This window comes from Mobula hypostoma, chromosome 1, assembly GCF_963921235.1.
Source record: "Mobula hypostoma chromosome 1, sMobHyp1.1, whole genome shotgun sequence".
NCBI classification, from domain to species: Eukaryota; Metazoa; Chordata; class Chondrichthyes; order Myliobatiformes; family Myliobatidae; genus Mobula; species Mobula hypostoma.
Genome location: NC_086097.1, coordinates 224952781 through 224979076, shown reverse-complemented (window position 1 = coordinate 224979076; position 26296 = coordinate 224952781). Strand labels below are relative to the sequence as shown.

At 41.6% G+C, this 26296-nt stretch overlaps 1 protein-coding gene across 2 annotated transcripts in view; it reads right to left on the bottom strand.

Moving 5' to 3' along the window:
* The window catches only part of LOC134355428 (hepatocyte nuclear factor 4-gamma-like), a 179799-nt gene that overhangs the window by 71609 nt on the left and 81894 nt on the right, over positions 1-26296 (bottom strand). The window contains exon 2 of one of the 2 annotated variants that reach the window (XM_063065340.1): positions 6041-6081. The exons of the other annotated variant lie outside the window; for it this stretch is intronic. The gene's annotated coding sequence lies outside the window, so the exon portion shown is untranslated. The remainder of the gene's footprint in view (positions 1-6040; positions 6082-26296) is intronic. 2 annotated transcript variants of the gene reach the window in all.

Here is a 26296-nt window from a genome sequence, read left to right as displayed (position 1 = left end):
TGAAAAAGCTTTTAGTATCCTCTTTGATATTATTTGCTAGTTTCCTTTCATAGTTAATCTTTTCTCTCTTAATGACCTTCTTGGTTTCCTTTTGTAAGGTTTTAAAGACTTCCCAATCCTCTAACTTCCCACTAATTTTTGCTTCCTTGTATGCCCTCTCCTTAGCTTTAACTTTGGCTTTGACTTCTCTTGTCAACCACGGTTGCATCCTTTTTCCACTCGAAAATTTCTTCTTTTTTGGAATATACCTGTCTTGCACATTCCTCATTTCTCGCATAAACTCCAGCCACTGCTGCTCTGCTGTCTTTCCCGCCAGTGTCTCTTTCCAGTCAACTTTGGCCAGTTCCTCTCTTATGCCACTGTAGTTTCCTTTACTCCACTGAAACACCGACACATCAGATTTCGGCTTCTCTTTTTCTAATTTCACAGTGAACTCAATCATGTTATGATCACTGCCTCCTAAGGGTTCCTTCACCTCAATCTCTCCAATCACCTCCGGTTCATTACACAATACCCAATCCAGTACAGCCGATCCCCTAGTGGGCTCAACAACAAGCTGTTCTAAAACGCCATCTCGCAGACATTCTACAAATTCTCTCTCTTGAGATCCAGTGCCGACCTGATTTTTCCAATCTACTCGCATGTTAAAATCCCCCACAATTATCATAACACTTTTTCTATGATATCACTCTGGAGGAACATTGTATCATTTCTTAATGCATGCATGCATGCATTTCTAAATGACAATAAGTGAGGGCTGAGTGTTCTCATAATCTAAAAAAATTCCCCTAACCTGCAGTTTTAAACTGCAATAATGCAAAGTGGTAAACAAGTGTGGGTAATCACCTAGAACGAATTACTTAAGTCAGACAACACAGAATAGTAACATTTGGGAAACCATACTGGTTGACTTTGGTGGGTGAGGGACTTCAGAGAGGTAAGGATAACAATGCCAACATTTAACAGATCGATTAACTTAAATATTTTAATTTGGGTCTGGCAGGCAGACAACGTGTTGTTACTGCGGTGTCTGAAGTTGACGGAATCCATAGTAATCACACCTGCAGTAACAGTGCAGTCTGAAGAACTCAACGAGCTGGAACTTAAGATTCTTCATTCAAGAAGACAGTCAAGCCCTTAGACTAAGTACTGCAGAATTGGTTAGTCAAAATGAACAGGAGGAAAACATGATGATAAGGAAAGTGTGGGGATTCAGACAGTGGCATGACAGAAACAGCAGCCTGGCATTGTCCAACAAATATGAAGTTCTTCCAGCTAGTGTGGATGAGAACACAGACCGTATGTACAATGAGCAATTAAACACACTGCCATTCAAACTGGGAGAGCTAAAAGGAATTTAGTGGTAGCAGGGGTTTAGTACTTCATTTTCCAGCTGTGTGGAAGTTTTAAAGGTGGTACTGCCTGCTTTGTGCCAGCGTTAAAGAGAATCTCCTATTGGAAAGAATCTGGATTGCAGCAGAAAGATCCAAGTATCATGATCCATGGGGGAACCAGCAACATTGACAGGATTAAAATGGAGATTCTGCTGAACAAATGTGAGCACTAAAGATCCAAGTTAAAAAGTAGATTCACTGAGGGAGACATGCAAATTGGCAGAGGGTAAATGAAATCAGAGAATGAATGCATGCTTAGAGATAAGTTTGAGTTTTAATTCATGAAGCATTACTACTGATTCCGTGAAAATAGGGATAGTTCTTTTGGGGACAAGCCCTGAATTTGGCTGGGGCCCATGCCTCAATGAATCAAATAACTAAGGCTGTGAAAAGTGGTTTTAAACCAAATAGTGAAGAGGAAGAATTCTGGTGACAGAGGATTTAGAAAGAAAGGGCACATCAATAGTCCTAACCAATGAGGCTGGGAGGGACTACAACTAGAGGTCATAGGGTGAAGTGTGAAAGGTGAAAGTTTAAGGGAAAGTGAGGAGAAATTTCTTCACCTAGAGTACCTTGAGAGAATGGAAGGAGATACCAGCGCAAGTGGTGCATGTAAGCTTGATTTCAAAGTTTAAAAGAAATTTGGATAGGTACATGGATGGGGGTGGGGGGGTATGGAGGGCTATGGTCCCAGTGTAGGTCGATGGGAGCAAGCAGCTTAAATGGTTTCGGCATGGACTAGATGAACTGAAGGGCCTGTTTCTGTGCTGTACTTTTCTATGACTCTGAGACTTAATAGTGTAATATAGCAGAATAGGTAATGACGCACCTTAATGATGTATTCTTGGCCTAAATATTCATTCTGTTTCTCTTTCCAAAGATTCTGACTGACCCACTCAATGTTTCAAGTATTTTCTATTTTTATTTTACACAGAAAATCTATGTCTGGCAGGAAGACTCAGTGCAAAGAAAAGATAATAGTATAGCTGACGTTAGAGGCAGAGGAGGGAAAAATAGTTGAAAGTCAGGATGAAAAGCTATCTAAATGCACAAAGCATTTGCAACAATGAAGGTGAATTAATTAGTAATAATATAAAACTCTCTTCATGGACATGGTAGCAATGAGACTAAGGTTGGGAGTATTCCAAGATAACTTTTACAATTGATAGAGTATTGAAGAGTGCATTAAAGACAGTGGTGAGGTAGAACCTGAGCTCTGAAAATCATATAGATGCCAGTTGAGTGGAGCGGAACAAAAACCAGCAAGGGTTAGAAAACATTAATTGGAGTTTAGGGGACGTGGAAGTATAAGGTGTTGCAATAATGATGGGGAACTTTAATCTACATACTGAGTAAGCAAAACAAATGAACAGTGGAGGATAAATTCAGGGAATGCATAAAGGATTGTTTTCTAGATCAGTGAGAGAACAGGCTGACTTATATTTCTACTATTCAATAAGGAAGGATTAACTAATTTCCACTAAGCAGTAATCTCTGACCAGAGGGGTTTTATGGGCAAGGGATTTAAATAAGATTTTTTTTTCCTAACTGGAGGGACATTGAAGTTTGGAAGACACTGGCTGAGAGGGTGGCAGACAACTGGTGACAGCAAAACATTTGGGAAGTATTTAGATTAGTGGTCATCAACCTTTTTAAGCCCAAGATCCCCTACCTCGACCTCAGTGAAAGGCAAGATCTACCTACTAAATCGTTTAGAGAAAAAACAGCTCAGATTGTACTTCCAATCTGAGGCCTGTTATTTGGGCGAATTGTATTTGAATTACACAAAATACTTTTGTCAAACTTTCAAATTAATTCAAACAAGAAAACACTGTAACTAGCATATCAAACAGGCCATATATGTCTTTCTTTAAGAATATTACAATTCTTCACACCTTTAATTCTAAGTTTCATTATTTAATTTTATTTCAACACAAAAAATAAATGAATAAAAATTGACTGTTGCACTCAGTGTGATGACTGGGGCTGAATACTTTCTGCTAGTTCCCTGAAATTTGGTTCATAACTACAGACAGCCAGTCTGAGACAGAATGTGAGGTGTAGGGTTGCCAACTGTCCTGTATTCCCCCCGCTAAAGTAGAACGTTCCTATGATACCTTTCGTGCCAAAATGCCTTACCCCGAAGAAGCAATTACCATTAATTTATATGGAAAAAAATTTTGAGCATTCCCGGACCCAAAAAAGAACCTACCAAATCATACCAAATAACACATAAAACCTAAAATATTACTAATATATAGTAAAAGCAGGAATGATATGATAAATACACAGCCTATATAAAGTAGAAATAATGAAAATTAAGCCAAAACTGATTGGTGGGGTAAAGAGAAGAAATCGGCACGTACGCACACGCACAGACAGGTGCCCGCGCAAGGCTTCATGGTCATGGTAGTCTTTCTCGGAGTAGACACAAATACAGTATCTCGGGATTTGACTGCTACTTTTGTCTGTTATTTGGGAGTGAGAAAGTTGGCAACCCTAGTGGGGCGTCATCCAGTAAATCAGCTCCTGTACTTAGATTTAATAATTTTCATCTGTGAAAATGCAATTTCACATAGATAAGTTGACCCAAAGTAGGCACTGACTTTTAGTGGTATAAAACCAATGCGTACACCGCGCATTGCTCGGCCCCATCAGTAGTAATTGCCACCAGTTTATGAATGGGGATGTCATTTTCACGGACATATTTTTTAAAACTCATTGTAAATATCCCCACCTCTCGTTCTTTCCTTTAATTGCAAAAGAGTGAGGAAGTCCTCTTTTTTTGTAAAATCCTGGAAAGCCATTCTAACAAATACAACAAGCTGAGCTGTTTGCATTACATCCAGGAATTCATCGAATTGTAGTGAAAAATATTCATGTCCTCTGACGGTGATTCTACCCTCCTTGTCACTGTTGCAGGGCCAAGCAGTATATTATGTATTGCGGTTGTGATGCCGTTTTTGTTTTTAAAGTCATTAAAAACAGTCTCTGCAGTAATGACCATTGCTTCCTTGAATAAATCGCCATCTGTGAAAGGCTTCTTGTGTTCAGCCAAAAGGTGACTTACATGAAATGATGCTTCAATAGCAGCGTTATTTTGAGCAGCATGTTTTGTGGAAAACGATTGCTGGGCCTTCAACCCCGATTTCAGCTCAACTTTCCATGCATGAATTGCGCCCTTTGGGGGGGGGTAGGTGTCTTTAAATTCCTGGTGGTTGGTGTTGTGGTGCCACTCTTTAGTCTTCTCTCTTTAGTCAGTGCTTGTGTTTGGTGGCACAACATACATACACACTTGGCTTTCACCAAGGTAAATAGAAATTCCGCTTCCCATTCTGGATGGAATTTGTATGTTTTCGCCTTCTTTCGTGGAGCCTCCGCCATGCTATCAGGATATCACGAGCGATTGCCGATTGCATCGCCTCTGATCTAAGCCGACATTTACGTGCTGGGCAGCACCTAATTAATTAGCTTGTTTATTTTGTCTTTTTTTCTTAAAAATGTGCTGTGTGCATCCCGACTACCTCTGCACCACTGCCTGCTCGCGGCCCGGAGGTGGGGGACACTGCCGTATGTTGACGTTTGCGACAGTCTGTACTCTTATCCCTAATCTGATTGGTCATTTTGATGCAGCACAGGCTACGCTGAAAATGCGGTGCATGGCGAGGGAGCTACACACATGCGCACTGGGCAGAAAGAACAGAACTAAACCCCCGCAACCCAGAAACAATCTCTCTTTACAAACAGCTTTTTAGCGAAAATATTGCTATATTACCATTATCCTAATTAGTATTACTTATTTTTATAATGCTCACATTACAACAGTATTTGTGTATTTATTTTTGATTTTTCTTCGGGATCTACTGGGAAAGTCTGAAAGATCGACCGGTTGATCGCGATTGACAGGTTGGCGACCCCTAATTTAGATGAATATTTGAAACTCCAAGGCATAGATGGCTAAGACCAAATGCTGGAGAATAGGATAGTACAGAAAGGTACTTGATGGCCAGCATGGACACAGTAGACCAAAAAGACCCATTTCCATGTTGTATGACTGCCAAGATGTGATTACACAGGAGAGAGAGAGAAGAAAATTTTTGCTGGGTGTTGCCTGGTTTGGAGAACATTAAAAAACCTTAATTTAACTTTAAGTTTAACCAACTTAACTTTCATGCAGTCTGTCATATCCTCACGAGGCAATCAATAGAAGCAAAATAAGTCATTATCTAGATTATGACTAGCTTTCATGATGATTTGAGTCATTGTGTTGGTGTTAGGGCACTGCTGGTCATTATTTAAAATCAGCAGTATTTCTATATTCTAATATGCTTTTTGCACAAATGTCTACAAAGCATCATTTATTGTTCTGATTTCAGTAGTTTATTTATTTTCTTAAACCTAATGCTATAGTATATGTATCTTTGTAAAAAGATAACATCAGCACAGAGTGAAAACTTACAGCTTATATAAATTTATGTCTTTCTTTGACAACTAAATATCAATGATGGGTGTAAGCCTTCCAACTATTTAAGGTAATACATGTGTATAATTTTCAAAATAGTAGAAATTATTATTTCTTTCATGCTAATTAAGGTTTTTTTTAACATCAAAAGGCAAAGCTCGATTTTGAAACATGAAAGAAATACCTTATACTTGGTCTGCTTCCATCCCATTTTCTGCAGCAAGGCTGGAAGATTAAAAATTACACTATGGAGATAATATCAATGACAAGCAAGAGATTCTTCAGTATTAAAAAGTCAAAAACACAAATGAACGACAGTGTAAGTCTGCAGTTTCCAACCACGGTAAATCTATGATTACCATCAAAGAATGTAGGGGAAAAAAAAAACTTTGTTTTACAAAAGCAGTTTGAACAGAGATCAGACTTAGGTTGATTGCCTTTCAGGTAATGATTAATAACAGCAACATTCAAGCTGTAAAACAAGAACATTCTGTGCACTTCCCAAATTGTATTACTTTATCTTCACCTAACCTTTATTTCTGAGCTGCTGGTGTCAAGTGGACAGAGGTGTACAACGTATAGCTAATTGTTGAATCTTAACATATTTGTAATGTGCTTTTCACTCCTTCTTTTGAAGGTCATACAAAGGACCCTACCTATATAAGTAAATATGTAACTAGCCACAAATCTTTTGCAGATAAGTTTTGGCATTTTAACAACAAGTGATGCAATTGGATAGGATATTTTATCTCTTATTTGAAACAGAAAGAGCAGAGAATTTTTTTTTGTTATATACATAAACTGCTCTTGGAAGTAGACAATCTGATTTGTCATCTAAAACCACCCACAATTTTTGTTAAGAAAACTTAGTGAACAATGCCAGCACTTAACAATTGTTGGACATACCTCAACTGGTTACTGCTTTAATAACTTCTGCTAAAATTGCTCACTTGGTGAGGTTTAAAAAGAGCTCAGGGCCTTTCCAACCTTTTCAGTGGGCTGCAATCATAACGATCTCATAGACACTAGACAAAAACCAATAAAAGGAAGTGAGGTGGAAGTGGAACGGTCATTGCTGAAGTGGCTATTGTGTGATTGGGGCATTGTTAGAGTGGTCAGGCTTGAGCTCAACGGGCTTAGGTGACAAGAGGCAGAGGCTCTAAGTCAGTTTCTCTTAGATTTTTTGTCTCTTTCTTTGTTTACTAGTACATAGTTAGTGTAGTGAGAATGGGGTTGCATGTTGTTTTTGTGAGATATGGGAACCCAGGGAGACATCCAGTGACATATGTAGATAAAAAGGTCAAGGTCCTGAAGAGAGAATATAGTGAGTTAGGTAGAAAGCTGAAAAGCAGGACCTCCAGGCTTTACTGCCTGAGCCATGTGCCAGTGTGGGTAAGAATAGGATGATTTGGCAGATGAATGCATGACCAAGGAATTAGTGCAGGGAGCAGAGTTTCAGATTTCCAGATCCTTGGGATCTCTTCTGGGGGAAGGTATGATGTGTACAAAAAGGACAGGTTACACCTGAAGCCAAGTAGGATCAATGTCCTTGTGGGCAGGTTTGCCTGAGCTGTGAATGAGGGTTTAAACTAATTTGGCAGGGGGATAGGAACTGAAATGATAAGTTTGAGGATGGTGCAGTTGATATAAAAGTAGATGCAGTGAGTGAGTGAGACTGTGAGGAAGGACAGGTAGGTGATAGGGCAAAATTGCAATTAGTGGGATGAGTTAAAGTGTAACTTGGGGGCAAAATTGAAAAGGGTGATGAATACAGGACTGAAGGTGCGATAGTTGAATGCACACAGTATATGGAATAAGGTAGATGATCTCTTTGTAAATTTAGAGATTTGCAGGTACGGCTCTGTGGGTGTCACTAAGTCATCATTGAAAGATCATAGTTGAGAGCTTAACATTCAAGAATACATATTGTATAGAAAGGCTAGTAAAAGAGAGTAAAGAATGGATATTGGACTGCTGGAAAATGACACTAGTGAGGTAATAATAGGGGGCAAAGAAATGGCAGATGAACTTAATAAGTATTTTGCATCAGTCTTCACTGTGGAAGACACTCGCAGTATGCTAGAAACATAGAAAACCTACAGCACAATACAGGCCCTTCGGACCACAAAGTTGTGCCGAACATGTCCCTACCTTAGAAATTCGAGAGTCTCAGGGGACAGAAGTGAGTGAATTACTATTACTAAGGAAGAGGGTGCTTGGGAAGCCGAAAGGTTACCTGGACCCGATGGACTGCACACCAGGGTTCTGAAAGAGGTAACTAAGGAGATTGTGCAGGCATTAATAATGATCTCTCAATAATCATTAGATCCTGAAATGGTTTCAGTATGACTGAAAAATAGGAAATGTTATTTCACTCCTTAAGAAAGGTAGAAGGCAGAAGAAAGGAAATTATAGGCCAGTTGGCCTGACTTCAGTGATTGGGATCCATTATTATATTCTCTTTTACTGTTTATATATCTGAAAAATAAAACTTTTGGTGTCCCCTTTTAGATAATTGGCTAGCTTCCTTTCATATTTTATCTTTTCTCTCTCCTATAGCTTTTTTAGTTGCCTTCTGGTGGTTTTTAAAGCTTGCCATTCCTTTACTACCTACTAATTTTTGATATATTATATGCCCTTTCCATTGATTTTATGCTGCTTTTGACTTCCTTAGTAAGCCACAGTTACTTTGTTCTCCCGTTAGAATACCTCTTCATCTTTGGATTGTATCTATCCTGCACCTTCTAAATTTCTCCAAGAGACTCCAGCCATTGCTGTTCTTCCATCATCCCTGCTATTGTCCCCTTAGACATTGGAGCAGAAGTAGGCCATTTAGCTCAATAAGACTGCTCCACCATTCCAATGTGGCTCATTTATTTGTCCGTTCAAGCCCATTCTTCGTCCTTTGACACCTTTACGAATTAAGAACCTATCAACCTCCACTTTAAGTATACCTAAAGACTTTGAAGGATGAAGTTTCAGGGTACTTGGAGGCACAAAATAAAATAGGCCAAAGTCAGTAGGTTTCCTTAAGGAGAAATCTTTCCTGATAATTCTGTTAGAATTCTTTAAGGAAATAATGGGCAAGGTAGACAAAAGGAGAATTGGTGGATGCTGCGTACTTCAATTTTCAGAACGTTTAGACCAGGTACCGCACCTGAGGCTGTTCAACAAGATAAGAGCCTATGGTATTGCTCGAAAGATATTAGCAGGAATAAAAATTTGGTTGACTCGGAACTAAGGGGGCCTTTACTACTGGCTGCCGGTGACTAGCTGTGTTCCACAGATGTTTACGCTGAGATCGCTTCTTTCCACTTTATATGTCAATGATTTAAATGATAGAATTGATTGTTTTGTGGCCATATTTTGCAGACAAAGATGGGTGGAGGAGCAGGAAGCATTAAGGATGTAGAGATTCTGCAGAAGGACTTAGACAGATTGGGAGAATGAACAAAGTGGCAGATGGAATATCTGTAGGATATGTAGGGAAATGTATGATCATGCACTTTGGCAGAAGGAATAAAGGTACACACTATTTTTTAAATAGAGAGAAAATTCAAAAAACAGAGGTGCAAAAGAACTTGGAAGTTCTTGTGCACAATTCCCTTAAAGTTAACTTGCAGATTGAGTCAGTGGTGATGAAGTCAAATGCAGTGTTAGCATTCAATATGTGAGGATGAGAATATAAAAGTAAGGATGTAATGCTGAGGTTTTGGTCAGATTCCACTTGGATTATTGTGAGCAAGTTTGGGCGCCTTATCTAAAAGAAGGATGCAGAGGATCCAGAGGAGGTTGACAAGAATGATTCCATGAATGAAAGGGTTACCATGTGGGGACCACTTGATGGCCCTGGGCCTGTACTCACTGGAGTTCAGAAGAATGAGGGCAGGATCTAATCGAATATTGAAAGGCAAACAGGACCTATCGAATATTGAAAGGCAAACACGAGGAAATCTGCAGATGCTGGAATTTCAAGCAACACACATAAAGGTTGCTGGTGAACGCAGCAGTCCAGGCAGCATCTCTAGGAAGAGGTACAGTCGACATTTCGGGCCACTAACTGAAAGAAGAGCTAATAAGAGATTTGAAAGTAGGAGGAAGAGGGGGAGATCTGAAATGATAGCAGAAGACAGGAGGGGTAGGGATGGAGCCAAGAGCTGGACAGGTGATTGGCAAAAGGGATATGAGAGGATCATGGGACGGGAGGCCTAGGGAGAAAGAAAGAGAAAAGAGGGTAAGCCCAGAGGATGGTCAAGGAGTATAGTGAGAGGGACAGAGGGAGAAAAAGGAGAGAGAGGAATGAAAATATATATATAAAACAATAAATAACGGACGGGGTACGAGGGCAAGGTGGGGCATTAACGAAAGTTAGAGAAGTCAATGTTCATGCCATCAGGTTGGAGGTTACCCATACGGAATATAAGGTGCTGTTCCTCTAACCTGAGTGTGGCTTGGCAGTAGAGGAGGCCGTGGATAGACACATCAGAATGGGAATGGGATGTAGAATTAAAATGTGTGGCCACTGGGAGATCCTGCTTTCTCTGGCAGACAGAGCATAGGTGTTCAGCGAGACTGTCTCCCAGACTGCGTTGGGTCTTGCCAATATATAGAAGGCCGCATCGGGAGCACCAGACGCAGTATATCACCCCAGCCGACTCAGAGGTGAAGTGTCGCCTCACCTGAAAGGACTGTCTGGGGCCCTGAATGGTGGTGAGGGAGGAAGTGTAAGGGCACGTGTAGCACTTATCCTGCTTACAAGGATAAGTGCCAGGAGGGAAATCGGTGGGGAGGGATGATGGGGACCAATGGACAAGGGAGTCGGGTAGAAACATAGAAACATAGAAAACAGGTACAGGAGTAGCCCATTCGGCCCTTCGAGCCTGCACCGCCATTTATTATGATCATGGCTGATCATCCAACTCAGAATCCTGCACCAGCCTTCCCTCCATACCCCCTGATCCCCGTAGCCACAAGGGCCATATCTAACTCCCTCTTAAATATAGCCAATGAACTGGCCTCAACTGTTTCCTGTGGCAGAGAATTCCACTGCCTGCCATTCTGAAAAGGTCCCGTTTATTCCCACTCTTTGCTTCCTGTCTGCTAACCAATTCTCTATCCACATCAATACCTTACCTCCAATACCGTGTGCTTTAAGTTTGCACACTAATCTCCTGTGTGGGACCTTGTCAAAAGCCTTTTGAAAATCCAAATATACCACATCCACTGGTTCTCCCCTAACCACTCTACTAGTTACATCCTCAAAAAATTCTATGCGATTCGTCAGACACGATTTTCCTTTCACAAATCCATGCTGACTTTGTCCGATCATTTCACCGCTTTCCAAATGTGCTGTTATCACATCTTTGATAACTGACTCCAGCAGTTTCCCCACCACCGACGTTAGGCTAACCGGTCTATAATTCCCTGGTTTCTCTCTCCCTTCTTTTTTAAAAAGTGGGGTTACATTAGCCACCCTCCAATCCTCAGGAACTAGTCCAGAATCTAACAAGTTTTGAAAAATTATCACTAATACATCCACTATTTCTTGGGCTACTTCCTTAAGCACTCTGGGATGCAGACCATCTGGCCCTGGGGATTTATCTGCCTTTAATCCCTTCAATTTACCCAACACCACTTCCCTACTAACATGTATTTCGCTCATTTCCTCCATCTCACTGGACCCTCCGTCCCCTACTATTTCTGGAAGATTATTTATGTCCTCCTTAGTGAAGACAGAACCAAAGTAATTATTCAATTGGTCTGCCATGTCCTTGCTCCCCATAATCAATTCACCTGTTTCTGTCTGTAGGGGACCTACATTTGTCTTTACCAGTCTTTTCCTTTTTACATATCTATAAAAGCTTTTACAGTCAGTTTTTATGTTCCCTGCCAGTTTTCTCTCATAATCTTTCTTCCTTTCCTAATTAAGCCCTTTGCCCTCCTCTGCTGAACTCTGAATTTCTCCCAGTCCTCAGGTGAGCCACTTTTTCTGGCTAATTTGTATGCTTCTTCTTTGGAATAGGGAGCGATCCCTGCAGAAAGCTGGGGGGCGGGGGAAGAGATGTGCTTAGTGGTGGGATCCCGTTGGAGGTGGCGGAAGTTACGGAGAATTATATGTTGGACCTGGAGGCTGGTGGGGTGGTAGGTGAGGACCAGGGGAACCCTATTCCTAGTGGGGTGGCGGGAGGATGGGGTGAGAGCAAACGTGTGTGAAATGGGAGAGATACGTTTGAGAGCAGAGTTGATGGTGGAGGAAGGGAAGCCCCTTTCTTTAAAAAAGGAGGACATCTCCTTCATCCTGGAGTGAAAACCCTCATCCTGAGAGCAGATGCGATGGAGACGGAGGAATTGGGAGAAGGGGGTGGCATTTTTGCAAGAGACAGGGTGAGAAGAGGAATAGTCCAGATAGCTGTGAGAGTCCATAGGCTTATAGTAGACATCAGTAGATAAGCTGTCTCCAGAGACAGAGACAGAAAGATCTGGAAAGAGGAGGGAGGCGTCGGAAATGGACCAGGTAAACTTGAGGGCAGGGTGAAAGTTGGAGGCAAAGTTAATGAAGTCTACGAGCTCAGCTTGCGTGCAGGAAGCAGCGCCAATGCAGTCGTCGATGTAGCGAAGGAAAAGTTGGGGACAGATACCAGTATAGGTTTGGAACATGGATTGTTCCACAAAGCCAACAAAAAGACAGGCATAGTTGGGACCCATATGGGTGCCCATGGCTACACTTTTAGTTTGGAGGAAGATTAGTTTGGAGGCCTGCTGTATTAACCAGCAACCTTTATGTGTGTTGCTTAAATTTAGAAAGGCCTAGATAGAGTGGATGTGAAGGGGATATTTCCCAAAGTGGAAGAGTCTAGAACCAGAGTGCACAGCTTCAAAAAAGAGGAACATCCATTTAGAAAAGAGATGAGGAGGAATTTCTTTTGGCAGAGATAGTGAGTCTGTGGAATTTATTGCCATAGATATAAGGCCAAGTCATTGAGTATATTTAAAATGGAGGTCTTAGAACATCAAAGGTTATAGGAAGAAGACAGAAAAATGAGGTTGAGAGGGATACTAATTCAGTCATGATGGAAAGGTAGAGCAGGTTCAATGGCCAAATAGCCTAATTCTGCTCCTATGTCCTATGGTCCAAAATAGACGCTAAATGATGGTAATGCTAAGTTATGAAGATGGCAGTATTAATTCCTATATTCCACTGACTTTTATTTCAAGGAATAAAAGTTGTTGAGGGAATGGCTGGGGTGTGCATTGATCTGAACATTTTTAAATGGCATGTTAATGAAAAAACATGATGAGAGAAAAAGGGGAAGGCATTGGCACTTACAAAACTAGTCTATCTAATAGTAAATATTTTTTAGAACAGAAAGAAAGTTGGCTAAATGACCTTTTAAAATTATTATTTGATAAAAAAAGATACATAACATGTCTTTATGTATACATGAGTGAAATATTAACTTTGTCCTATTCAAAATGGACAAATAAACATTTTTTTGCCCAGTACGTGATCTTCCTTTGTGTCCCTTCATAACACTAATAGCTATTATTTGACGATTAGATAACAGAGATAAAGTTTTAAAAAGTTTTCTAACGACAATTAGGATTGAACATATAATAAAATACACATTTACCAAGATAGGCATGTATAGAAAAATAATTATTGAGTTTTTCCATTATTATGACATGTCTAAGTCTGATAAAAAAAACTATTAAATAACAGAAATCTACAAATGACGAATTTGAAGATATATACGAAGTATTCAAATACAATCCAATCACCAGCATGTGAATGTTCTTCAGCAACTTATCAGTGAACTTTCCACAGAATTTACTGGAGCATAAATCCCCAAAAAATGATTCCACTGGATGTCTTGCCAGAATTTTAGTGAGACTTTGGGAAGCCTCACTGGAAATTCACGATCAGAGTCACATCTTAACTTCCTCTTTCTCATACGCAACTCGTGATTTATTATGGTCATCCCTGTATCTGGGCACCAGTCACCTCCCAGCATTTAAACATCTAAGTGAATGGGTGAACTTTATCAACAGTTTGCTGGCATCAGCATTGTCATGGAAGTAAATTGCATTTTGCTGAAGTTCAGTGTCATAAAATAATTTGATGTATTTAGCTGATTTGTTTGTTATTTTTATAGGGTTAACTATGACAGAATTTATTGTTTTAAATAGGATATAAAATAGAATTCTAAATGACTAATGTTATTAATTATTAGGTTTCTTTTAATGGTGAATACCCTCATTCTTTTTGACCATTCTACCTTACAAATGTAGGTAAAGGACCAAAGACACAATCTTAACAACACTCCAAAGTAAATACTGAACTATGTAGCAAGTTAATCAGTATTACTCTACTCTAGGTGATAACCCTTGTAAAGTTTTAGCCAAGTTAATTAACTTTGGTAAAGAAAATCTTGGCAGTCAGTTTATTGTATTGGCAATATATACAGTAATATGATTAAACTAAAAAGATTTTTTAAAAATTAAGTCTTCATAAGCAATTAGGCACAAGGACCTGATCACATTATATCCATATTTAATAAACTAACAGTGAGGTAAATAATCCTTCGATTTTTATTTCCACTGTTTAATTACAATGTGCTTCTTTTATAAACAATTCCAGTATTGGAATTGGTACGTTTTAGATTATGAGGACACTCAGTCCTCATTTATTGTCATTTAGAAATGCATGCATGCATTAGGAAATGATACAATGTTCCACAAGAGTGATATCATTAAAAAAAGGACAAACCAAAGACTAACACTGACAAGACCACATAACTATAACATATAGTTACAGCAGTGCAGAGCAATACCATAATTTGATAAAGAACAGACCATGGGAATGGTAAAAAAAAAGTCTCAAAGTTCCGATCGACTCCCGATAGTCCCCGATAGCAGGCGGCAGAAAGGAGAAACTCTCCCTGCCATAAACCTCCAAGCACTGACAACTGTCAATGCATTGGAAGCACCCAACCCCAGCCGACTCTGAGTCCGTCCAAAAACTTTGAGCCTACGGCCAGCCCTTCGACACCGAGCACCATCTCTGCTGAGCGCTTCGAACCCGTCCCGGCCACCGAGAACAAGCAAAGCCGAGGATTCGGGGCCTTCCCCTCTGGAGATTCAGGATCACACAGTAATGGCAGCGAAAAAGGCATTTCAGAAGATTCTCCAGATGTTCCTCCATTCTCTCACGTCTGTCTCCATCAAATCAGGATTGTGCACGGCACCCTACTTGACAGATTACAGATATCAATCACCGGAATGGCCGTGCAAGCTGCGTCGCGCCACCATCTACTCCTCTTCTCCTGGTTTTTACCAGGCATAAAACAAATTCATTACTCACTAACATCACATGTTATTTGAATAATATTTCTGCGGCTAGGGCCCGGGTGTCACTATTTTAGACCATCATGGAAGCTGGTTGATTTTCTAACCACCGCACCCGCCATTGCCCCATGTGTATCTACCACCTTTGGAAAAGCCACTTTGTTAGGAGGTAATATGCCAGACCCAAATAGTGAGGCTCTACATAGTCACAGGGCCAGATGCAACTTAGAATATTGCTCTGGTGGAAGACTACAGCAAACCCTACATGTGGAGCAGCTAAAGATGTTTTGGCTGCCAGTTAAGTCATGTCCCTGATTTAGCTAGTGAGCAAGGCTCTTATGGAATGAGCAAGCACCTGTAGGTCCCTGACATTCAGACAGATTTGAAAAGTTGTTAAAAGACTATAATACAATAATTTTTAAATATGTTAAAGAGTCACAGAAAAGTATAGCACAGAAACCAGCTTTTCAGCCCATCTTGTCCATGTCAAACCACTTAAACTGCCTATTCCCAATGACTCTTAAAATAGCCTAAACACTATTAAATTGAAAACACTTGAGGTAAACTAAATTCATGAAAATTAACAGACTTAATACTTAACATTTGCAACTATTCCTATCCATGGAAATGAATGCACTTGATGTTCCTGCACCAGGTCTAAGCTGGAATCAGCTCGGTGGGCAGATTCTCCTGTGTAGTTTCTGGAGAACTGTAACATTTGCTAGATTCTACAATAAATCCCCTCTGGGAGAGCAGGCAGCCAATCCCCTGTGAAGGGCATCCAGTAAGATTGAGAACTCTGGCAGAGATAAGCCAAACTTGGTAGAAATCTCAGCAATTTGGCTCGGAACTGCAGAAATTTCCCAATAGGTACCAATCCCCTATAAAGGTGAATGGAGTGAAGAGATGATCATATATTCTGGAAGGATAAAATAAAACAAACTAAATAATCTATTTGATCTCCTGTCATCTTTTCAAATTCAAGTTTACTGTCATCTGACTGTACATATTTCCAACTGAACAAAACAATGTCCCTCTGGACCATGGTGCACCCATAAAATATATATCTCACAGAGCACATAAAACAAAATATTATCACAAATAAGTTAATCGGAACATGCAGTGCAGAGTACAGACAAGCATAAACAGTACAGCAAACAGCTCATTGTCCTAGGGACAATTCGTCAGTGGTAGCAGGGTATTCTTAAGTCTCACAGCCTGAGGGAAGAAGGCATTAGGAAAAATAGAGGGCTATGTGCTAGGGAAATTCTAGGCAGTCTCTGGAGTAGGTTACATGGTCGGCACAACATTGAGGGCCGAAGGGCCTACAATGCGCTATAAATTTCTATGTTCTAAGTTCTATGTTCTATTACCCAGTCTGGCTTGCCAAGTCCTTATGCTCCTGTACCTCCTTTCTCCTTTGCTTGATTAAATAGAAATAATTACTCAGATTAGTGTTAGAAGGCAGCTATAAATTTACATTTAAACCCTGGATGTGGAAACTAGTTCTGGTGGGAACAGGGAACAGATGTTCTCAGGGAAATGTACAGAAGAAATGCGGCAAATGTTCAGGGGTTACTTGCGTGGAGTTCTCCATAAGTATGTTCCAATGAGACAGGGAAAAGATGGTCGGATACAGGAACCGTGGTATACAAAAGGCTGTTGTAAATCTAGTCAAGAAGAAAAGAGGAGCTTACCAAAGGTTTACAGTACTATGTAATGATAGAGATTTAGAAAATTATAAGGCTAGCGGGAAGGAGCTTAAGAAAGAAATTGGGAGAGCCAGAAGGGGCCATGAGAAGCATTTGGCGAACAGGATTAAGGAAAACCCCAAGGTATTTGACCAGTATGTGAAGAGTAAGAGGATAAGACATGAGAGAATAGGACCAATCAAGTGTGACAGTGGAAGAGTGTGTATGGAACCGGAGGACACAGCAGAGGTATTTAATGAGTATTTTGCTTCAGTATTCAGTACGGAAAAGGATCTTGGTGATTTTAAGGATGACTTGCAGTGGACTGAAAAGCTTCAGCATGTAGATATTAAGAAAGAGGATGTGCTGGAGCTTTTGGAAAGCATCAAGTTGGAAAAGTCACCGGGATCGGACGAGTTGTACCCCAAGCTACGGTGGGAGGTGAGAGAGGAGATTGCTGAGCCTCTGGAGATAATCTTTCCATCATCAATGGGAATGGAAGAGGTTCCGGAGGATTGGGGGGATGTGGATGTTGTTCCTTTATTCAAGAAAGGGTGTAGAGATAGCCCAGGAAATTACAGCTCAGTGGTTGGTAAGTTGATGGAGAAGATCCTGAGAGGCAGGATTTATGAACATTTGGAGATATAATATGATTAGGAATAGTCAGCATGGCTTTGTCAAAGGCAGGTTGTGCCTTACGAGCCTGATTGAATTTTTTGAGGATGTGACTAAACACATTGATGAAGGTAGAGCAGTAGGTGTAGTGTATATGGATTTCAGCAAGGCATTTGACAAGGTACCCCATGCAAGGCTTATTGAGAAAGTAAGCAGGCATGGGACCCAAGGGGACAGTGCTTTGTGGGTTCAGAACTGGCTTGCCCACAGAAGGCAAAGAGTGGTTGTAAACAGGTCATAATCTACATGGAGGTCAGTCACCAGTGGTGTGCCTCAGGGATCCATTCCGGGACCCCTACTCCTCATTATTTTTATAAATGACCTAGATGAGGAAGTGGAGGGATGGGTTAGTAAATTTACTAATGACACAATAGTTGGAGGTATTGTGGATAGTGTGGAGGGTGTGAGGTGGTTCATTTTGGTAGGTAAAGTATGAAAACAGAATATAGTATTAATGGTAAGACTTTTGGCCATGTGGAGGATCAGAGGTATCTTGGGGTCTGAGTCCATAGGACACTCAAAGCTGCTGTGCAGGTTGACTCTGTGGTTAAGAAGGCATACGGTGCATTGGCCTTCATCAATCGTGGGATTGAGTTTAGGAACCGAGAGGTAATGTTGCAGCTATATAGGACCCTGGTCAGACCCCACATGGAGTATTGTGCTCAGTTCTGGTCGCCTCACCATAGGGAGGACGTGGAAACCATAGAAAGGGGGCAGAGGAGATTTACAAAGATGTTGCCTGGATTGGGGCGCATGCCTTATGAGAAAAGTTTGAGTGAACTCAGCCTTTTTTCCTTGGAGCGACGGAGGATGTGAGGTGGCCTGATAGAGGTGTATAAGATGATGAGAGGCATTGATCGTGTGGATAGTCAGAGGCTTTTTCCCAGGGCTGTAATGGCTAGCACGAGAGGGCACAGTTTTAAGGTGCTTGGAAGTAGGTACAGAGGAGTTGTCAGGGATAAGTTTTTTTTATGCAGAGAGTGGTGAGTGCGTGGAAAGGGCTGCTGGTGACAGTGGTTGAGGCAGATACGATAGGGTCTTTTAAGAGACTCCTGGACAGGTACATGGAGCTCGGAAAAATAGAGGGTTATGGGTAACCCTAGGAATTTCTAAGTTAAGGACACGTTTGGCACAGCTTTGTGGGCCGAAGGGCCTGTATTGTGCTGTAGATTTTCTGTGTTCTACGTTTCCATGAATTCACTATTTCACAGCTCTATCATTTTCCTTTGTTTCATTGAAGAAAATAAAAACTACAAACTTCTGCCCCGTGGAACTTATTGCTTAGGGTTGAAATGCTATCTGATTGGCAAAGAGGATTTCAGCAGACGCAGTTAAAATGGTAAAAGCAAAAAAACATTTCTGCTGAATAAAATACTGGATGATTTGTATAAGTGGGGAATCTGACAGATGAAATCCGATGTAAAGAAATGGAAAATGGTCCATATTGGAATAGAAATCCATGTGAAGAACATTAACTAAAAGGTTATACAGCTGGTCAGAAAACATAAAAGATTGAATGCATAGACTGGCAACAAATTAATGTTACCACAGAAATATTCAGGAGCAAAAAATTACTTAGATTTTCATATTAATTAGGTCAATCTGCTCTCATGTCTATACCCCTTCACCACATGAAACCACCACAGTGGGCTTCACAGCTGAACAGGTGAGAAGACAGCTGAAAGGTCTGAACCCAAGCAAGGTTGCAGGACCGGATGATATCAGTACCAGGGTGCTCAAAACCTGTGCCCCTCAGCTATGTGGAGTGCTTTTCCATGTCTTCAACCTGAGCCTGAGGCTCCGGAGGGTCCTGTGCTGTGGAAGACATCCTGCCTCGTCCCTGTGCCGAAGACACCGCACCCCAGCGGCCTCAATGACTACAGACCGGTGGCATTGACCTCCCACATCATGAAGACCCTGGAGAGACTTGTTCTGGAGCTGCTCCGGCCTATGGTTAGGTTACACTTAGATCCCCTCCAGTTCGCCTATCAGCCCTGACTAGGAGTTGAGGATGCCATTGTCTACCTACTGAACCGTGTCTACACCCACCTGGACAAGCCAGCGAGCACTGTGATGGTCATGTTTTTTGACTTCTCCAGTGCATTCAACACCATCCTCCCTACTCTGCTGGGGGAGAAGCTGACAGCGATGCAGATGGATGCTTTCCTGGTGCCATGGATTCTTGATTACCTAACTGGCAGACCACAGTACGTGTGCTTGCAACACTGTGTCCGACAGAGTGATCAGCAGTACTGGGGCTTCACAAAGGACAGTTTTGACTCCCTTTCTCTTCACCATTTATACCTCAGACTTCAACTGCTGCACAGAGCCTTGTCATCTTCAGAAGTTTTCGGATGACTCTGCCATAGTTGGATGCATCAGCAAGGGAGATGAGGCTGAGTACAGGGCTACGGTAGGAATCTTTGTCACATGGTGTGACAAGGTCCCACACAGGAGATTAGTGTGCAAACTTAAAGCACACGGTATTGTGGGTAAGGTATTGATGTGGATAGAGAATTGGTTAGCAGACAGGAAGCAAAGAGTGGGAATAAACGGGACCTTTTCAGAATGGCAGGCAGTGACTAGTGGGGTACCGCAAGGCTCAGTGCTGGGACCCCAGTTGTTTACAATATATATTAATGACTTGGATGAGGGAATTAAATGCAGCATCTCCAAGTTTGCGGATGACACGAAGCTGGGCGGCAGTGTTAGCTGTGAGGAGGATGCTAAGAGGATGCAGGGTGACTTGGATAGGTTGGGTGAGTGGGCAAATTCATGGCAGATGCAATTTAATGTGGATAAATGTGAAGTTATCCACTTTGGTGGCAAAAATAGGAAAACAGATTATTATCTGAATGGTGGCCGATTAGGAAAAGGGGAGGTGCAACGAGACCTGGGTGTCATTATACACCAGTCATTGAAATTGGGCATGCAGGTACAGCAGGCGGTGAAAAAGGCGAATGGTATGCTGGCATTTATAGCGAGAGGATTCGAGTACAGGAGCAGGGAGATACTACTGCAGTTGTACAAGGCCTTGGTGAGACCACACCTGGAGTATTGTGTGCAGTTTTGGTCCCCTAATCTGAGGAAAGACATCCTTGCCATAGAGTACAAAGAAGGTTCACCAGATTGATTCCTGGGATGGCAGGACTTTCATATGAAGAAAGACTGGATGAACTGGGCTTGTACTCGTTGGAATTTAGAAGATTGAGGGGGGATCTGATTGAAACGTATAAAATCCTAAAGGGATTGGACAGGCTAGATGCAGGAAGATTGTTCTCGATGTTGGGGAAGTCCAGAACGAGGGGTCACAGTTTGAGGATAAAAGGGAAGCCTTTTAGGACCGAGATTAGGAAAAACTTCTTCACACAGAGAGTGGTGAATCTGTGGAATTCTCTGCCACAGGAAACAGTTGAGGCCAGTTCAGTGGCTATATTTAAGAGGGAGTTAGATATGGCCCTTGTGGCTACGGGGATCAGGGGGTATGGAGGGAAGGCTGGTGCAGGGTTCTGAGTTGGATGATCAGCCATGATCATAATAAATGGCGGTGCAGGCTCGAAGGGCCAAATGGCCTACTCCTGCACCTATTTTCTATGTTTCTATGTTTCTATGAATTATCTGCAGCTTAATGTGAAAAAGACTAAGGAGCTGGTGGTAGACCTGAGGAGAGCTAAGGTACCGGTGACGTCTGTTTCCATCCAGGGAGTCAGTGTGGACATGGTGGAGGATTACAAATACCTGGGGATACGAATTGACAATAAACTGGACTGGTCAAAGAACACTGAGGCTGTCTACAAGAAGGGTTAGAGCTGTCTCTATTTCCTGAGGAGACCGAGGTCCTTTAACATCTGTCGGACGATGCTGAGGATGTTCTACGAGTCTGTGGTGGCCAGTGCTATCATGTTTGCTATTGTGTGCTGGGGCAGCAGGCTGAGGGTAGCAGACACCAACAGAATCAACAAACTCATTCGTAAGGCCAGTGATGTTGTGGGGATGGAACTGGACTCTCTGACAGTGGTGCCTGAAGAGGATGCTGTCCAAGTTGCATGCCATCTTGGACAATGTCTCCCATCCACTACATAATATACTAGTTGGGCACAGGAGTACATTCAGCCAGAGACTCATTCCACCGAGATGCAACACAGAGCATCATAGGAAGTCATTCCTGCCTGTGGCCATCAAACTTTACAACTCCTCCCTTGGAGGGTCAGACACCCTGGGCCAATAGGCTGGTCCTGGACTTATTTCCTGGCATAATTTACATATCACTATTTAATTATTTATGGTTTTATTACTATTTATTTATGGTGCAACTGTAATGAAAACCAATTTCCCCCGGGATCAATAAAGTATGACTATGATTAAAATGAAACTAATGGCAAAGGTCGCCTGCAACTGTAAATATCTGGTAGCTGAAGCATCCAGAGGATTTTGCAGTATCCAAAAGAACACAGGAGAATGGCCAGAAGGATTGTGCTGATGGTGGATGGATTATGCCCATGGTTCCGGTGACTCTTACTGTTGCAAAACAACAAGATGCTGAAGGAACTCAGTGGTGCAGGCAGCATCGCTGAAGGGAAATAGAGGGTTAACATTTGAGACCCTTCATTTGACTGATAAAGATTGCAACTCAAAATGTCCATTATCCTGTCTCTCCACGTTATTTTGTTTTTACCATTTTAACTGCGTTTGCTGACCCACTGAGCATCTCCTGCTTTTTCACTCAGATTCCAGCATCTGCAGCCTCTCGTGTCTCCACCTTATCGTAGAGATGTGACCGCTGTGATGTGACTGATAATGTAAACCATGATGATGCAGCTCTTTATCCAGAACCACAGAACAGCTGAAGCATCCTCAGTACACTTCCACTCTGTAATTAATGCGGAAGTGGGTGACGGGTGCACATTTGCAAAGCAGGGAAAACTCAGAGGTGTCAGGAGCACTATGATTTGGGTAAATTTAACTGCATGAACCTGATGAAAACACCCTGCTTCACTTCTTATCGAGACTGACAAAATAGTTGAGTCACTGTCTGGTTCTAATTGACAATCCATAATGAGAAACCACCAGTAGATAGGAGAGGGTCCATAGCAGGTTCATGAGAATTATCCTGGGAAGGAAAGGTTTCATGTAAGAGGAGCTTTTGAAGGCTCTTGGCCTGTATGTACTGAAGTTTAGAAGAATAAGGGAGATCACATTGAAATCTATCAAATACTGAAAGGACTACATGGATGTGGAGAGGATGCTTCCAATGGTAGGAGAGTCTAAGGCCAGAGGGCACAGCCTCAGAATTAGAGCAGAATTAGAGAATCTGCTCCATTAGAACAGAGATGAGGAGGAATTTCTTTAGGCAGAGGATGGTGAATCTGTGCAATTTCATAGTCACAGACACTTATGGAAGCCAAGTCATTGGGTATATTTAAAGCAGAAGATAACAGATTCTTGATTAGTAAGGGTATCAAAGATTACCGGTGGGGGGGGGGGGGTGGAGGAGGGGGGTAAGCTGGAGAATGGGTTTACAAAGAAAAAGAAAATGATTGACTGGTAGAGCAGACCTGATGGGCCAAATGGCCTAATTCTGCTCCTATGTCTTATGGTCCAACACTGCAAGCTTGGGCAGGAAGGGGGCTGAGCAGCTACGGTGGGGAGTAATCACCAGAGCCAATAGCCGGCTGAGTTTTCAAGCATCCAAAACCATCACAGATGAAACAGGAGGTGCTTTTATTGTGGATTGTGGTTCACTTACAAGGACTTGCCAAATTAACCTCCATTGATCTTTTCCCAGTATTTGAATGTTAAATATGAATAGAAAAGCCTCAGAGGAAAATTAGTGAAGGGTGAGACTGTTCAGTGAACAGGCATGGACTCAATAGGTGAAAATTCTCCTTTCCATTTTGTAAAAGACTATGGGTGGTTAAAATAACTCCTCCCCATTACCACCCTCTCAAACAAATCATGGGGAAATGAAATACATGGTTGGATTCAATTATACAATTCACCCTTTAAGTGAAAATGTTCGGGGAAACTGGTGGTTGCAGTCATAATTTCAACCTAACTGGATGGATGTCGATGTCACGACATAAGATAATTAGCCAACTGACCCACCCTTCAACCCCTGCCCACTACTGCCAGCTTTAAAGATCTGTCTGGGCAGGATGCGATGGTATTGGGTTTGCTGTCTGCGAAGTTCTGATCTCAAACGAAGATCTTAAGCCCTATCTGATATAGATAGGTATGGATATCCTCACTAAAGGGCAGTTACACTGTAGCCACCTACTCTTCAAAGGCTAGACCACTTCCCAGTTTATCCTTCACAGCAAGATTAGCTGCCAGCACTCACTATTCAAGCAGTGGATCCCCCAACCTACCAAAGTAGTTTAAAACACAGTTCATTTATTTTTAGTGATAAATGTTTAAATTTAGATAAAATTATTAAAGCACATTTAAAACTCACAGATGATTTCTGTCGTATAAAAGATTTCCAAGTTACAAATAATTTCCAAAACACAAAGGATTTTCAAAGCAGAGGTATAATCAGAGATGAGATGCAGCCAAACAAGTCGTCCGTCGCAGAAATCAAAGGCAGAGGGATGGATTTTAGCCACTCGTCTTTCTCTCATTCTTTGACTATTCCTATCAAGCCTGACTGTTCTCTAACATCTCGATTATACTGGTTTTTGATACTTGGTGGCTTATTACATGTGATATTTTTCAGATAACTTTGCCTGGAAATTCACACAGATGGTCTAAAAGCTTCTGGAGACAGAGATCCCAGACACCCAAAATTAATGTTGTGAGGGCTGACTCTCTGCTTACACAAATATCCCCAGTATTGGTTGACCAGCTGTGACCTTGTTTGATATAAGTGACATCAGTTTGATCTGCAAATGTCCTTGAACTAAATAACTTCACCGGCGTTGCCTGTTTGACGCAAGCCCAATTATCATAACCCCATTGTTTTATGCTGCATTTATTGAGCAGCCAGCCCCATGCTGTGTGTCTGTACTCTATAATCAGTGCTGTTCATTTGCAAAGCTGTCCTTTCAACACCAGACTATTGTTTACAATTTACATTAAGAACTGAAGACTGGTTCTTGTTATTCTTGTTCACGATGAGAAGCAAAGCAAAGAATATTGATGGAAATTTAAACAACTCTTTGACCCTTGGAAGTGTCAGAAAGCTGAGCTTGGCAAAAAGAACCACACACCCGTGCCCTAGACAGTAAATATCAGTCACAAGGGTAGTGATAGATATTCAAACGCAGGTAAAGTTGTAAACTTTAGCCTGATCAGAGCATGCCTCTGATTTGACTCAATTTGTTGTTTCTGTGGATGGTGAGAGATCCACAGGCAGCTCAAATCTCTTCTGTGACTGCAGCAGCCTCTATCCTGTCCTTTCTCTTCACATCCCTCCCTCCTTTCCTTCTCAACTGATACTCTCTGCCAGTGTTCGGAGTGACAGGCTGAAAGTGCCCCCACTCCTCCATACCATTTGACTGTAATCCTGTCCTGTCTGTTGTCCCATTTCAATGACCATGTCAGATTTACCTCTGCGCTGCCCCCCAGCTGTCCCCCTGTTGTAGCACCAGCCATTTTGGTTGGAGACTGGGAAACTGCTAAAAATTGACCAAAATTAGAGTTATTATCATATTCACCAGAAACTGTGGACTGCCCCAACTTTCTTCCCTCCTACTGTTGCTTGTTCCCCTCCCAACCTTACTTACAATCATTATCAGGGCCTTAGGTTTTAAAGCTTTACAATACAATTTCATTTGTGTCACTCCTGTCTATGTTGATCATTAATTGAGACTAATTATTCTGACTTATCATTACTATATTCATTATGCTTCAGTAAAACTTGAAGGCAGAGTACAGGGTTAATGGCTTTTATAAATCAAAGTATTGAATACAGGAGTTGGGATGTTATGTTGAAGTTGTCTGTGATGCTGGTGAGGACCAATTTTAAGTAACGTGTGCACCTCTGGTCGCCTGCCTACCGCAGAGTTATTAATAAGATTGAAATAGTCCAGTGAAAATTTACAAGGATAACACCAGAACAAGAACCTAAGTTATGGGGAAAGGTTGAACAGATTAAGAATTTAGCCCCTGGAGTGTAGAAGAATGAGGGTAGATTTGATAGAAGTATACAAAATTTTGAGAGGTAGAGATAGGGTAAATGTAATCAGGCTTTTTCACTTGAGTTTGGGTGAGACACTAATGAGAGGGTGAAATGTGAAATGTTAAAGGAAGATATGAGGAGGAAATTCCTCACTCAGAGTGTAGTTAGAGTGTGGAACAACCTGCCAGCAGGCAGTTGTGGGTTCAAATTCAACACTTTAAGTATGATTTGGATGGTAGGGGTACGGAGGGCTATGGTCCAGGTGCAGGTCAAAGGGACTAGGCAGTTTAGATAGTTCGGCACAGACTAGACGGGCCTGTTTCTGTGTTGTCGTGTTCTGTGACTCTATGAAAGGGCATAATTATAAGGTGACTGGAGGAAAGTATAGATGGGATATCAGACATTGGATATTTACACAGAGTGAAAATCACTGCCAGGTGTGATGGCAGAGGCAGACACATCAGGGATATTTAAGAGACTCATAGATGGTCACTTGAATGACGGAAAAATTAAAGACTGTCTGAGAGGAAAGCATTAGATTGATCTTGAAGCAGTCTAAAAGGTTGGCACAACAGAATGGGCTGAAGGGCGTGAGCTGAGCTGTGCTGCA